A 12,371-nucleotide genomic window follows, 5' to 3' on the forward strand; every position below is an offset into this window, starting at 1 on the left:
ATTAGTCTACATACTTCTGGGGGGATGATTGCTCCCACTGAGAAAAGACAGCAGGGCAGAGCTCTCTGCAGATTTTACACCTCTGTCCTCGCAGAGTGGAGATGTGGATTTGTGGACCTACTCCTTCCTCTGGAAGATGTTAACTCCTTCACCCAAGGCTTAGAAGCAGCAGACTGATGGTCGTCACTCCTTTGGAGAGGAGAGAGAACAATTGGCGTGTTTAGAAGGATGATGAGAAGGTGCTGGTGTCTGCATAGCTGTTTTCCATGGCTTCTGCTTCAGTTCCATTGGTAAGTCTGGGGAAAGGCACAGACTGGGTTCCATTCCCACCTGTGTTAGCAGTGTGAAGATGGTCAGTCCTTTGAGCATCTGCGGAAATAATGATCCCAGTGCATTTTGGCCACTCCAGGCAGGCAGACAGGACACACAGAACTCTGTCACAGCCTTTCCTCAAATGCTTGTTACCCCCATCACGTCACGGGGTGACAGGACTCATTTGACTTGCAGGCTCTGGTGAAAAATGTATACCAGGTTAGAAACACAGCAGGCAGTACTGATGCACTGTGCACAGAGCTACAAAATACCAGTGCAGGTTTGTGGCCGTGTTCACAGCAGATGAATGACATCCAAGCTTTGCCCCAAGGTCAAATCAATATATACCCCTAGTAATTTAAAATGTACAAATATGCTGTGTGAATACGTACATCTGAGAAATAATTCCTTTGCCTGTCCTGGTGGAGTTGAGATTGGCATGTGTGTTTTTTCTCCAAAGTTACAGAAGTTCTTTTTGCCTATCCTAACTTTTCAAGGGAAAAAAATCTCTTAGGCAAGTCCGAGTATCTTCTGACTGCTTCTCAATCTTCATTGTATTTATTCTCACAAAATAGACTAAGAAGTTAAAAGATACTGCATCGGAAAATGAGATCCACAGTGGGTAGGGCTCAGATTTTTAAGCATATTTAAATTTTTAAATTTTTTTTTAATTTGCACCCACTCGGTGGAGATGAGCCATGGAAGTAAATACATCACAGTTTTTAAAGTGTAATTACAGTTCTGCAGGAAATCTGTGATGGACTAGGTACTTGTGCTAACATTCTTTGCTGGTGAAAAGCACAGGCCTCTGCTCACCAAACTTGTAAATGGATCTCAATCCTACAGTTTTTTTTGACTGGTAAATAAAACAGAAGATCTGCTTAAGGAAGAGAATGCATTCTGAATTCCGACTGCTTTGAGTTAGGTTTGTATGAGACCTTGGTTTCCCTAAGTACAAAATTTCAATGCTTTATGCTGTAGCATCTTGATTCCCCAGCCACTTGGGTTTTAGAGAGGAACTCGCATGTTTAACATCTTCAAAACTATAGTGGATTTCTGTGGTGTGGACCTGAAGTGTCTGAGTGTGTCTTAATTTGTCCTGAGTTGGCAGTCCATCTTGCTGGCCTTCTCCAGCTTTACTGAGATGGTAAAGTATGCATTGATTGTGAAAGAAAAAAAATTTCCAAGTTTAAGTTCATGTCAGATTTTGCTCATTGCTCCAGTATGAATATAGTTTCTCAAAATTTTTTTTAGTCTGGTGGACAAGTTCATTGTCTGAAATGTGAGAAAGCTCATTTCATATTGCTTCTCCAAGTTTGGCAGAACAAGGGGCTGGGATTAAAGCTCTTCACACTCTGAAATCATATGTGAATATATTTCCTGTGGTTTCCTACAGGACAGGGCTTTCTCTGGTTGCTGAGTGACAGTGATCTTTGGGAAGGCAGTTGTTTTGTGTGTGACCTCTTGGAGGCTCTGGAGTCGTCAGAAGTTAAAAAAAAATAGAAAAAGCACTTCTAATGAACTCCATCCCAAACTTCTGTTTCTGGGAAGGCAGCACTCTGGCCCTGGGAGATGGTGCTTGCCAGAAAGCCCTTTGTAAGCTCCTGTCTCAGTCAGACCTCAGACTCATCCCTGACCTCGCTGGTCTGGCTTTGGTAGGGCTAAAAATAGTTCAGTTTGAGAATCTAGTAATTGAAAATATGGTCACAAAAACTAAAGATCACAGTAACCTGAGGCACTGCTGATAATATTCTTGCTAAGTGAAATGTAATTATGGTGGGTGGCACAGCAGATTGCCCCAGTAAGGGCTTGCATGTAACTTGTGTGTTTTGAATGTGCCATTCTGTGCCTGCGAGGTCAGGAGTATTCCTTGAGAGTTTTGTGGGATGATACAAATGGAGATTGTATATTGGCAGAACTTACTGGATCAAAAAGTAAAGATAGTGCATTGCAAGCTGTGAATTAACAATTGATGACAACAGTTATCTGAGGTTGCTGCCACTTCAAGTAGGCAAATAAAGGAATTACAGCCTAATATGCCTGTTGCTGAAAGCCTTGTTTGGAAATTTGCCTGGATAGGATGTTTAAAAAAAAATACAATCCCTATGTACTTCCAAAAGATTATTTATAGCTTTAAAATTTTTATAAGGTGCAATAATACAAATGTCATATCTCAGAATGTAATACCTGAAGCAATAAATTCCCTGCTCTCTTAACAGAAAGACAAAACCCACATGCAAAAGTTTCTGGGCCCTGCCTTGTGCAGCCTGGGAGGTTGCAGGTGCATCGGTGAGTTTAACTGGATAGGAAAAAGAAAGTATTTCCTGTTTGATATGAAATGAAGTTACTAAAAATGGCAAGCAGGCCATCCAAAAGTGCAGAGGATTTACAGATGTGATTTCAAATAAATTAATTTTACTCTGGCCAGTACTTAGTTAAGACTGCACAAAGACTACAAAATTATCCCTAATCTTGTAACTGTGGTAAATGTAAGAGACACACCAACTGGAGTGTCCTCTGGACGTGTATTTTTGTATCATCCTTAATCTGCTCATGTTTGATAGTTAGATAGTTAATGACTTACTAAAAGGATACTTTAAATAAAATGTTTTCATGTAGCTTCACAGAAAAAAAGTAAATACGAGGCTCAGGACTTCCGTGTTTTGAAAAACCAGATCTGTTTGCAGGAAAGACTGGTTTTTAGAAAAGGTTACAATTGTCTTGGAAATGTAATTTCTTTGAAATTAGGAGGGAAAGGTGTATTGTGGTTGCTGTCAGCCTGGGTTTCTCTGGATCTTCTATTTGGTACATTTTTGGGTTTATTTCTTCTCTTTGTATTTTAAAGGCTCTTTTATGGAGGCTGCCAGTGAGGGGTGCTACGTGATCACCCCAGAGATGATGGAGCTCCTGCATCTGTGTCCTGCTGCCAGCCAAAAATTATGTTTAAGCATAAAAACAAACCCCCAAGCAAATGAAAGCTGTGAAAGCCTCACTTTATAAAGCGAACATTAAAGGATTGTCAGGATTTTACTCCTCAGAAGCAGCCAGAATGGAAATCCTCAGGCAGTTTGTACTCTGTGAGAGTGGAGTGGCAGGAAGGGCTCAGCAGCGCGGGATGTAAAAGCTGTCTGGCAGGGATGAGGTTTTCATGAGCAACCCAGGGGCAGAGAGGAGAGTGGCTGGGGCAGGCGTGGAAAATCCTGACCTTCCCAAGGTGGGGAGTTTGATACAGTATGTTCTAATGCTTGGATGTGGAAGACTCTTGAGATTTTTCTGTCTCATCTTAGTTGTCAAACACACAAGACATTATTTTGATTTAAACCAGTTTAACAGTGTATTTTATCATTGCACATTTTTATTTTCTTTTAATTCTAGACATAACAGTATATCCTTCCCCTTTCATCTTAGCCGCTTGCTCACTAAATCTGGTGAAGGTTCTCAGCCTTAAAGCTGAAAATGTGCATTACCTAGGTTCAAAAGAATGCTCTTTGGTAATATACTCCGTGGTTTACATCCAAAAAGTACCCTTCAAAGTAAAAAGTGCACAGCTGATGTCCCTGTCCTGCTGTGTTGACACTGGAGCTGGAAGGCACCTTGGCTCTGTCAGGCACTGTGCAGATGCTCACTGCTTCCTGTGGTGTCTGAGGGTAGGTTTGGAAGTAGATCAAAGTAGAGATTAAAAGTGCAGCTATAACCAGGTAAGACAACAGGAAACTCCCTATTTTAAAGAAACAACTTCCATCTGGGATTTCTGATGTGATTTCTTTTGGTGTTGGAGTGGGTGATGTCTGATTCTCTTAAGGAGGGGCAGTAGGACAAGAGTAGTTCTGTTGCAGCAAATATTAGAAACAATGGAAGAAAAAAGTTCACCAGCTGAGTTTCAGCAGTGGCAGGAGTAGTATTTTCTCTCTGTCAAAGGCAAGACTTGAGTCCTGGCTCCTACAGAGCGCGGAAGAGAAAAGCTTTTTCTTCTTTCTGAACAAAACCCAATGAAATAAAATATGTCATTTAATTTCATTCTGCACAAACTGCTCCTCTGGACACAATGAAACATTTTGTTCTCTGGCACAAGAGGGTCAGTGTGGTCTCAACACTCATCTGCTGTGTGAGGTTTACCTTTGAAACTGCTGGAGAGGATTTGTTCAGGGTTTGTGTGTTAATGCCTTGGGCATCCCAATGATGATCTGGGCTAGGCAGCAAGGGACCATGCTCATGCCAGGTGGCCTGCAGGATGCTTGAGCCTCAGCCATGCTTGGAGGCTGGAGGAACATCTTCAGAGCCTGATGGAACTGGTCTGTCTTCACTTGGAAGGAAATGAGGGCTGTTACTACCTCTCTGCCCTTCAGATAAAGGTCCCAATTCCTCAGCTGGTGGAAGCAGGAAATGGGCTGATTTTCAAAGGATATTTTTGCTTTGGGGCTAATTTTCAAAGAATTTGGCGATTAAACCTGAGCCTTTTAGCAAAGAGAAAAATAACCTGTATCTCTTTCTCTGGTTCCCATTCCAGCACCAGCTTGCTTTTTCTTTCCATGCTTCTCTGTGATTTCTTTTGTAGGTCATAAGGGTCTTATCCCCTTGCCTTAGTGTCTGCAGCCTGCCAGGGAGCTGCTGGCAGCAGGGCTGATGCAGCTGTGCAATCTGCCCTGGAGGGATGGGCCTCTTCTCTGGGAGGCTAGTGGTGATTAACTGCAAACTTTTGGTTAATGTAATGCAAATGCAGCATGGACAAGAAGCAATATTTGCCATCTTTTTGCAAAAGTTTTGAACATAGGAGTTTGCTGAGTTCTGCTTGGGAGGGTTCACTCATTATTTATCAAATCAGCACTTTTTTTAGGCATTGCTGCACAGTCTGTCACATCTGCAGCACAGGACTGTGTGCCATGGCCCCCAGAGCAAAGCAGCAGGAAGGGAGGAAGCTCTGCAGTACTGGTGGCACCTTTCTTGTGGCTGCAGTGAGGCTGCCTGTGGCCCCCTGCACCGTGGTTCTTAGCAAGGCAGAGGTTTTTGCCCGGGGGCAGGGAGGGATTTCTTCATCCTTCCCTGTAGACAGTGCTATCCCAAGATCAACTGTGAGGAAATTAAATATAGATCTCTATGTCCTTAGAATTGCACCATGACCTCATGCTTTTAGTGCTGTGTAATTCCCACTGAGAAAAGCTCTTCCAGACTCCTGTTTGGTCTCTTTCACACATGCACAGCTCATTCTTCACCTCTTGCTTTGTAGGCATATATTAACCTTTGCTTTCTGAGTGCCTCTTCCATGAAATGTCTTGGGGTTTGATTATTTTCCTCAGGAATATTGGCTTGCACCTTCTCCATGTTATTCTTATCTTTTGGCTGTGCAGGGTTTGTAAAGTTTTCAGGCCCTGTTGTATCATTTCTCTGTGCTCGTGGCTGTAACACCTCCTGGCTCCATATTGGCTCCAAATGCAGCATGCTATTTCCTGTAAAGACTAATGAGAAGACATCAGCTTGGATGTGTGCCAGGACACTACTCCCCACTGGGCTGCTCCTCTGCTGTGTGCCCTGAAGGAATGAAGCAGTGACATCCACGGGTGCTTGTCTGACAGCCAAGGGTGTGAGCTGTGCCTTGTGCTCCTGCTGGGGAGTGTGGCACAGCTGGCTCAGCTCTGGGCAGCTGGGTGGGCATTGGGGCTGGGCCATCTGCAGCCACTGGCGTGAGCAGCTGGGTTAGCCCGATGGATCCCTGAGGAGTGGGGGCTCTCCAATCCCTCCTGACCCAGCCTGGAGCCCTGATGCAGTGAGTAGACAGCTCTACTGGAAGTGTTGATATCAGAGAGAACTTTTAGCTTTGCAGGTGCTTGGAGATTCCAGACTGTCTGTATGGCAGTGTGTTTATTTAGTGGCATGGCAGCAGCCCAGCCAGGGGCACTGAGCAAAAAGCATCAGTGGTTAAAACTTTAAAGTGGAGGAAGCTGTAGTGTGGAGAGAGAGAGGGGATGAACTTGGAATTTAACATTCTTCCCTGTGTGAGGTCACTTGGTTTGTTCAGCCAAGTGAAGAGGAGACTGAGGAGAGATCTCATATCTTCCTGTGGCATGTTCACAAGGGGAAGCAGAGGGGCAGGCACTGATCCTTTCTCTCTGGTGACCAGTGACAGGACCGGAGGAAATGGCCTGAAATTGTGTCAGGGGAGGTTTAGGTTGGATATTAGAAAAAGGTTCTTCACCCAGAAGGTGGTTGGGTGCTGGAACAGGCTCCCAGGGAACACACCAAGCCCAACAGAGTTCAAGAAGTCTTTGGACAGCACTTTCAAGCACATGGTGTCATTTTTGGGCTGTCCTATGCGGGGCCAGGAGGTGGATTTGATGATTTCTATGGTCTCTTCCAACTCAGGATATTTTATGATTCTGTGATCCACATGGATCCTGGGATTTCTGTTCATGTTTAGGTCTGAAACAAGGACATTTCCCTGTGGCTAGGAGCACTAGAAAATAATCTTTCTGGGCCTAATATGAGCACCTATCAAAGATGCAATTTCTGTCATTTTGTAAGACATGGGATCAGTATGGTAATTGCTGTCTCAGGGCTGGAGCTCCCTTTAGGCTTGCACAAAAATTGAGTTGGTGATAAGAGCCAGGGCTGTGGGCAATTTTACATGGGTGAGTCTGTGCATACATATCCATTGCTTCAGAGGTAAAGCATTTTGCACTGGATGCATAAAATATGATAATTCCCCAAATGGCAGATTAGAGCAGGAAGAGCACTTATTTAATGTTTTTCTACCCTTATATTTTCACAAGAGCTGGATAAAACATTACCAGCCAGGAGCTCTTCTGTCCTTGTTTCTGGTGGGCGTGCTAGTCTGCTTTGTGTCTGTACAGGCTTCACAAGTCCCATGGTCTTCAATAAGGCTTGGACTTGCAGTAACTTTGGTACCACAAGGGATGAGGGATAGAAATCTGCTGAACAAGAGGAAGGAAAAAGCCACTGGTGCAGAAGCAGAACACAGCAGGACCCACCAGTGGATGAAGAATAACTAACCATGGGCTTACTTGCAGACCTTGTTGGGGCTCTGGCTCTGGCAGAGGGGTGCCCTCTGCACAGCCCCACGCTGGCACTCACGGTTCTGTGGTCACCAGTGCATTGGCCTTGGGCCAGAGCTGCACCCTCACTGGACATCCCCCAGTGCTGGAACAGCCCTGCCAGCCAGTCCATTTCCCCCTGTGTCCCTCAGCTCCTGCTGAGCCCAGACTAAACCCAAGAAAAGCATGCAAAAGCACGGGGTGGCCTCAGCCGGGGTCAGGCATAGCAGTGGCTGATCTGAGCTCACATCTCTCTGCCTGTGTTGAAAAGACTTTGGAAACAGGAAAAGAGAAGGAGAAAATATGAATTTAACACACTTTAAAAATTGAACTATATAGAACTGGGTTGCAGAATGTATGAATTTAAAAACATTAGAAATACTTTAATAAATGCAAAGCAATGTTGTAACTGATCAGCTTCTGAAAACCTGAGGTAAAAACTGAGTTATACTGATTAGGGTACAATGGAGGTTTAAGTGAGACATGAAAGAGATATGTTCTGACTAATATATTGGATTTGCTGTAATTCTATTTAGTCTGGGGCGTGCCTGGCACTGTGCCTTCCTTCACTTTACTGCTGCATCATATGAGCACTTGATGCTGTCAGCAGAGGGAAAGGAGCAGGGACCAAGAGTGGATTTTCAAATGCATATGATCACAGTTTGGCCCAAGGAAGAGTGATGGCTTAAAGGAGCTAAAATCAAAGCTGCAGTCCTCTTAAAAACATCATTTTAGGGTCTCCTCGACCCACTTCTGGCTGTGCTCAAGCCACTGGAAAAGCCTGAACTGCCACGCTACCTCCCGTATGATGACAGAGGGACTCAGTGAGAAAACAAAGAAAAAACTGCAATCGGCGTCAAGCCGTAATGAAACTAAATTTTGCCTTAACTGTGTTCAGTTCTTGTGCTGCTGCTGCTGTCACATGCCAGAGGCTTTTGTTCCTAATTGAAAATGATAGCTCCCCGGGTGCTGGGGAGGCATGTGGCAGCCTTTTATTGCCGTGTGGATTATGTGCCCGCTATATTTTACACACTGCCTGGAGAAATGCGGCAGATTTTATTGATATGAGGGACCGTCCCTCATCGTGGTTTTTTTCTGTCTCCCTTGCATTCTTGGTGCAGCTCATTTCCAATTTTATTAACATCTAGGATGTGGTAGGAAGGCTTCAGTACAAAAATTAGCAGAGGCCTCAAAAAAAAAATTCCCAGTGCTTGGATTACAGAGACGCACACAAGTATAATTCTGATATTTCAGTAAAATATAACTGAGGGGAAAAAATCCCCTGAATTTTTTGATCACAAAAAAGTTAAAGAAATTTAATTTGTCCTCAATAAGGTTAATTTAGTCTATCAAGCCAAGGAAATTAATGGAAGTGCAAAAATGAATATAGTTCAGAAACTAAGCATTAGAAAGCAAGATAAGGCTAATGACAAAATAAATCACTTTATAACCATCTACGAAGAATGGCTCATGACTAATGAGGTACTGGTTGGATGCCCCTTTCTTAGCTGTGCCCCCTCTCCTGCAAGGCTGGAGCAGCAGCTCCCTTGTCTCACCATCACCCAGCAAATTTGCATCTTTGCATCCTGCTAGGGCTGTGCTGAACAGGGGGCATGAAGTGCTGGGCATCATCAGCTGCAGGCTGCAGGGCTGTGAGACCAGCCTGCACTGCTGCAGGACCAGTCTGCACTGCTGCCAGCCTCACCAGCACTGAAGTCAGCAGGACACTTCAGTAGAGGGGTCCCAAAGTGCAGTTTCCTCTCCTCCCTGCTGAGAAGAGCAGCATGATAAAAGCTTCTCTGCATCTGTGTGAACCTGAAGTAGTTGGTGAGAAAATTGGCTGACCTGGGGAGCTCCTTCTCCAGCTACAGCCATGCCAGCAGTGGCCCTTGCCTGCATCCACATTTAGGAGTCCTAATGTTGGCCTGAGTCCCCCAGGGGTCCCGTGGCTCAGTAGCAGTGATGGCTGTGCCTGGGCTGGTGGGTGCCAGCAGGTTGGTGTCTGACCCACACTGCCCAGGGGTCTCAAACACTGACCTGACCTTACCTGCACCCTGCTGCTGCCCGAGTTGGCACAGGGGAGGGGCTGTGTTATTGACAGATGAGCCCCATCCCAGCACTCCTGGGGCTGGGCCAAAGTGCTGTGGGCTGCTTCATCCCTTCCTGCTTGTGCTGAACCTCAGGAGTTGCCTGGCAGTGCATAAGGGGTGCTGGGAGATGCTGCCCCACCTGCTGCTGGAGTATCCAGCCATGTCTAAGGTGCCTTTGCTTCAGGCACCAGCCAGTATTGAGGCAGTTATGTGATTTTCCATATCCTTGGGACAACCTCCTGAGCTGCTGGCTCCCCTCCCAGCACAGTGTCTGGCCCCCAGGATGGGGAATGTGGAGGTGGGAGGTGCCTTGGGGCACTCACTGACTCTCTGCTTCATATCAATAACCAGACACTGCCAGACCTGATCCCTGCCCCACTTACTCTCCCTGGCTTTGTGGTGCTCCCCTCTCTCAGCTGATGAGTATTTATTTAGACAAAGCAAAGCAGTGCTTTTAACATACTGTCTTGGGGGAAGTCTAGCATTAATTTGGTGTGAGTTTCCAGAGCAATTTACTGTCCTATAGTCAGGGTAAATGGATGGAGGTACAATATGGCAGCTGCTCTTCATATTAAGCCATGGGAAATGCTCAAGAATGCATTTTAATGCCTTTAAATTTGAATGAGTGCTGCTCTATTTAATTAAGGGCTCTTCTGTGAGGACTGGAGAATTGAAGGAAGAGTGACTTCATTTTTTGCTTCAGTTTCCTTTTAAAGTACCTGTTTCAGAGTTCTCTGACATTAACAGAAAGTTTGGGCTTTGGATGGTTTCTTAAATGGATCCTATTGCTGCATTTCCAAACTGGTGGGAGGTCATCAGGAAATTCAGAAGCTGCCAGAACGGCCATGCTCTTCAGACAAGGAAGTGGTTTTCCTCAACTTCCTGGTGTTGCTTCACAGCTGAAACTGTTCCAGTGCACCCCATGCTCTAGCTGCAAGCAAAGGTAGCTCTGGATCAGCTTAAATGACATCAATCAAGATGGCATGCAGCTCAGCAAGACCACCTGGCTCTTTTCTGATACTGAAGGAGGGAGAGATGGTGATGTGCAGAAAGAGATGTGTATGTAAATGCATATATACATGTGTGTGTTTTATGTGTTACATATATGTATTTATCACAGTAGTGAAGGCAAAGTCCATCACAAGCTCACAGAGTGTTCACAGAATAAGCTGAGTTGGAAGGGACCCATAAGGATCATCGAGTCCAGCTCCAGGCCCTGCACAGGACACCCCAAGAGTCACACCCTGTGTTCAGCTTGTGGAGCAATAGCCACCACCTGGAGCAATAACCCTCATCTCCGCCGCTCCCAGGATCTGCAGGTTGTCAGCCACGTCATCCAAGCCTTTGGGAAACCACCTGCTGTGTTTTCTAACAGCAGTAAGTTAAACAGGTGTTCTAAAATCAGTTGATTTTGCAAAACTGCCCATGGTCCTTCTTCTCCCGTGGTTCAGTGAGTCCCTTTGAAGGGATGCCCTGGCTAGTCCCTAAAAGTTTCCATCACAGAGGCAGTGGGTGAAATCAAAATCCCCCTCCTAAATGGGGCTACAGTCACTACTCACTGGTTGCCCTTTCTACAGTCCAGATTATCATGGCCTTTCCAGTGGTGTCCACTTACATTCAAATATCCTTTTATTCATAGCTTTGTGTGAGTTATTTGGCTGGTCTACACCAAGTGGTCTACAGGCGCAACAATTTATACACAGACAACTTGTGTCACTTTCACAGATCTATTGCTTTTTTCCTGCCTTGCAGAGATTCATGCTCATTTTTCTGTATGAGACATATTTAAATGGGAAAATAAAAATGACACATTAATCCTTTCCTTCCTTTGCCTCCCAGATGAGCAAAACTCTTGGAGTAAACTCAAGCCTGCTTCTTAATTTATGGAGAAATGCAGAAGTCTAAATCAAGCTCCGAGAAGATTAGATTACAAACTTGGAGTGGAAAAACTTCAAGGAGACCAGTTCCACAAGCTGCTGAAAGCCTCGAGTTATTGAATGCTACAAGCTGCCATGGACACCTCTTCACTCCCAGGGCAAGACTAAAGAAAAGTATTTCCCTGTGGAAAATGCCACAGGGCACAGATGCCAGCACGGGCACCGCTGCAGGTGCCGGCCTGGCGCGCTGCCCACGTGGCATGGTGCTCTGGTGGTGCAGAGAGTTGTGCAGGAGTGTTGTGCTGAACAGGTCTGAAAGCTTTGACTTTTGCACTTTTTTTCACAACCAACCGGCACAAAAGCTACTGCGCATCCAGCGTGGGGCATCCAGCATGAGAAGTAGCCCCAGCACATGGTGGTGTCTCGGGAAGCAGCTGGTCGTGGTTGCATTTCATGTTTTCAGCTGTGTCCTGTAACTGTTCCTGTGTAGGAGCACTGGAGATACCTGAGCAGTGCTGCTGTGTATAAAGCCGGTAATCTAACAAGAGAAACAGGCCAGGAGTGCAGCAAATGTTTTCCTGCCTCTTCGAGGCACAGCAGTGTGTTTCATCAGAGGAGAACAAGCTGGGAGCAATAGACATAACAGGATTAAAATGATGGCTGCTCTGTCATTTTCCACGCTAACCTGGGTGCCTGAGAATTGCTGAAATATGGTTGAAATGCCACCGTGATGCATCACGTTTAAAAAGAGATTTGTTAAAAGAAAATCCATGCCAAATAACTGAATCTGTTCCATTAAAATAAAATGTAAACACTAGCCCCATGGTTTAACCATCACGCTTTTTGATAGTCTTTAGGAATTGAAAGGCAATTCTCTCCCCCTCCTTGCATTATTATATAACCTCATCAGAAGATAAACAGCCTCCTTCCCCCCAAACACTTTGCAATTTGCATTTAGATTGTTTGATGCCAATGTTCAGGATAAGATACTTCCTAGCTCTGTCAAACAAAACCTGATTGTCATTTAGCAGAATGGCAGTCAATTT

Source organism: Passer montanus, unplaced genomic scaffold (genome assembly GCF_014805655.1).
Source record: "Passer montanus isolate IOZ18808 unplaced genomic scaffold, ASM1480565v1 scaffold3, whole genome shotgun sequence".
Classification (NCBI taxonomy): domain Eukaryota; kingdom Metazoa; phylum Chordata; class Aves; order Passeriformes; family Passeridae; genus Passer; species Passer montanus.